The following is a 4,159-nucleotide window of genomic DNA, read 5'->3' on the forward strand; positions in this document are numbered from 1 at the left end:
CTCAGTTTTATCATTTGTCTGCTTTTTTTTCCTCTGTCCTGGTCTCTACATCTTTTCATTCTATCTTCTCTCTTCTTAATGCTCTCTTCACATCATGGCTGCTTTCTCTTTGTATCTGATTTTTTTTGCTCTCCTTTTCTTTTACATAGCTCCGTCTTATCTCTCTCCTCTCCTGTTGTTTCTTTCTTCTCTTTACTCCTGCTCTCTCTCTCATCTATAACACTGCTGCTGCCTGTTACCCCTGTCGTCCGCCTGTACATGCCCCTGCTATTTTGAATTCTGCGTTTTCCTGTTGTCTTTCCTAAAGAAGAGGAAGATGACACGTGTTTTACTTTCTTACCTACACCGAGTGCAAAAACAAAATGTAAACCAAATACATTATTTTTTTGCATATATTAATCAGTGCAGTTATAACTGGGTTATTTGCAGAACGGGTAGCTGCTAGAGTAAAGCAGGTGATGTCACTACTGTGCTGCCTATAATTAGTAGGTCCAGGGAAGGCGACGGCATTGGCATCCACTGCTCAGCTTGCTGTGACCCTGCCTGCTACAGCACAGGCATTGTCCCAAGCCGTAATGCTGCCAATGCCGGTAAGTATGGCTATGGTGCCTACTGGACTCACGCACGCTAAGCAATTACCATGCTGGGGTGCAGCGCACAGATTCTACAGGTGACCCCATGGCGCACAAAAGTTATGCTGGGCCACAGCCGCATCGAGCACGTTGAGGACAGCAGCAATGCAGGACTGCAGGATATGCTACTCTGGCTACACAGCAAATGGAAAGTCCACATTTACTTTTGTTTATTCTTCCTCAAGAGCCCTCACTCCCAAGTTCCAAATGCGCTCTCGCAGCTTCCTTGCCTCAACTCAGTCTTGAGCCAGCCCCCAGCTACAGATATCCAATGGGAGGCTTAGGCTCAGGCAGTGGCATGGTGCAGCAGACTCTGGGAATAGAATGCAAGACATAGTTTGTTGATGACTTCTTGGATTTGTGATCGGCGAGATGACATCATCACTAACTTGGTGATACACAATCATGCCTGCTTGGACAGGCGTATGCTGGCCGGTCTATGAACATTTACCAGCCAGAAACCATGCAATGTGTGTTCTTTTTATTTTGAATTCGAACAATTAATATTGAGACCACCACCTGCAGGGTCAGAAATTGTAGCCCCGGCCCTGTGAAAGAAGTGCAGGTGCTGAGCACCTGAAAGCTCCTGCTCAAATTAAGCACTGGGTGAAGGAGCGATACAGCAGGGTTGGAGTTTCATTCATGCTCATCAAGTGTTAAACTGAGCCGAAGTGCTGGGTATTCGATTATTAGCTGAATCGTAGGACCTTCTCTTTGAGCTGTAAGACGAGATTGATTGATTGATCTTATTGCTACGCATAAATAATAAAATATTTGCCTATAAAAAGCAATTGATCTCATAATAGATGGCAATTAAATATAAAGGATATGGTTCAGGAGTGAAAAGGTAGAATTCCAGTAAAACATTAAAAGTTAGTCGAGTAGTAAAATGAGCTTCTGCGGCCTTAAATTTGGATCCACTTTTGTTAACAATTTGGTAAAACGGCAATTTAGGTGGTATCGAGGGAATTTAAGCAAGCAGTGACAGCCTGTCTGCAGGAGCAAACGCCTCTATTGTGAAAAGGCAGCCTTAAGAGGGCCCTCCTGTCCGATAGGCCCTTGGGACAGATACACAATGGATGGACCGTGTCATCCACATCTGACCCACCCATGTGGCGGCCGCTTGGAACTCCTGCCCGTAGTCGGTAAACTGTGAGAGAGAGCGGGTAAGTGGCCAAAAAGAAATCCCATGAATTTCCTCAATCGCTGCGAAGCCCAGCCTGCTGTCAGGCAGTTCTGTGGCATCAGGATGTTATAGTCATTTAAAACCCGCACTGGGTGATCTTGTGCTAAGACAGCGTTTGCTTCAATTGCTGAGAGCTTCCTCATTGAGAGATTGATTACATTTTTAAAGACTGCAGGAGAGACATTAAGATCACACAGTGATCCTACCCCCAGGGTACTGATGGCAGATTCTAGATACATCCTGGCTGGGGCCCTTTGGCTCCTCGAAGTTCTAGCCACAGAGTATTGTTTAAGTGTCTTCAATGGAGGTCTTCCATTTCTTCCAGGTTTTGAGATAAACTCCCTTCCTTGCAATTTACTGTGTTATCAGCCCATACTCCAGCGAATGTGGGCAGGAGAAGCACTAGTGGGCAGACTGAAAAGGTGCTAATTGGTTTTTGGAATTAATGTATTGAGGACTGCAGAGTCCCGTCTTCGGAGTGCTTTGCTGTCATATGTTAACCCGTTTCCTGCGTCGAACGTTCAGCGCCAGTGCTGAACGCTCTAAGAAACGGGTGGGGCCGCGTCGGTCGTTGGACGTGCGCAGCATGCCGGAGGTAGTGCTGGAAAAGTCCAACGGCTGACAGCAGCACTTAAGGGGTTAAAGTTGGTAACAGTTTAGCAACGACAACCTTGCCACAAGGATGTGGCCTAACCGCTAGAGGGTCGACCTCGAAGCTGGGAAACCGGGTTCAAGGCTTGGCTGGGACGCTCAACATCCTGTGATTCTGGGCAAATGACTTAATCTCCTGGTGCCTAACAAAATGAACGTGTCTGTCTGTAACGCAAGTGGCGCTCATGTCAAGCGCTCTGATGCCTGCGGGTTTCATTTGCGCTATATAAAACAAAAAACAAAAAACTTTAGTTGAGGGTTACTCAGGCCAACCATAGATCTTTTTAAGATTTGGAAAGCACCAGTTAAGGCAGTAACTTTTCATAGTAGCTCCTGCTTGTGAGGTAGAAAGTTACACTTTTATCATCAAATAGGACACCTAGTTATTTACATTCACATGCATGTTCCAGCTGCTGATCGTGTACGTATTCATGTGATTTAGCCCTTTTCCTATTTTTCATCACCATTATCATGTTTTTTTGTGATTGATAGTCGTGCACTTGCATATCTTGAGAGTTCGTCAATGAGAAACTGCAGGCCAACCTGTGTTTGGAATATCAGTATGACATCATCCGCATATAACACATTTCAAATTTGTTGGCATTCTAGCTTGAGTAGGTAAGAGTAAACTGCGTCAAGTGCCTGTGGTAAATCTGTGAAAACCAGATTAAATAAGTACGAAGCCAAAACACACCATTGTTTTAATCACTGTTGTGTAGATACCTTTTCTTGAAAGCATCGAGGAGAGAGGTACACAGGGGCATATTACCAAAGGGGGCGATAGGCAATTATCGCCGATTTAGCGGCCGTTTTCGGCCTCTAAGCGGCGATAATTCTATTGCCCTATTAGCAAGCTGTTGCTAACTGATTTTAGCAACAGCTTTTAGGCGATGGCGAACGGTTTGGGGCCCGCTTTGCATGTCAGCGATGTTTATCGCTAATGACATGCAAAGTGGGCGTACCCAACCAGTTAGCGACTGAAAGCAGTCGCTAACGTCGGTATCGCCTATTAGCAAGGCAGGCGTAGCGTTGGAAATATTCACTCTAAGCGTGAATATCTCCAAATACTAACACCTGCCCATACCAGTTCTTAGCCTTGTTATCCAATGGGAGGCGGATAACATGGCTAAGAGCATTTCGTCGCTAATGCGTGAATATCGCTGTATTCTCAGCGATATTCACGCATTTCGCCGCTATCACTGGATATTTTAGTTCAATGGAGAAAAACTTTGCTAATAACATGTTTTCTCCGCTAACATATCCAGCGATAGGCAGCGATAAAAAATCGTCGCTAAGCCTATTTAGCGATAAATATCGCTACTTGTTGCTAATATGCCCCACAGTTCCAGTGAGTTGAGCCTGGTACATGAGAGTTTCTCCCACCAAATCTTTCCGTTTGTATGGACAAACCAATAGTTTTGTTGAGAATGAGCTAAGGATTGTCTTAGGATACTGTGGGTCAAGAGTTTCCTTGAAGACGGCCTCTTCTTTTACTGATCATTGGTATAATGTGAGCTAATCCAATTAAGCAACCGAAGGGCTACACGTCCATGAATGCAATGAATTATTGCACGAAAACCTAGGTCAAGGATCCCTTCTTTCCTCTGCTGGGCCAAGAAAGGCTTTGTTCTGTAAGTTTGCAGAAACCTGGCCCCATTCAAAACATTTTCTCATGTCCATAAGGGATGGA

This window comes from Lissotriton vulgaris, chromosome 7 (genome assembly GCF_964263255.1).
Source record: "Lissotriton vulgaris chromosome 7, aLisVul1.2, whole genome shotgun sequence".
NCBI lineage: Eukaryota > Metazoa > Chordata > Amphibia > Caudata > Salamandridae > Lissotriton > Lissotriton vulgaris.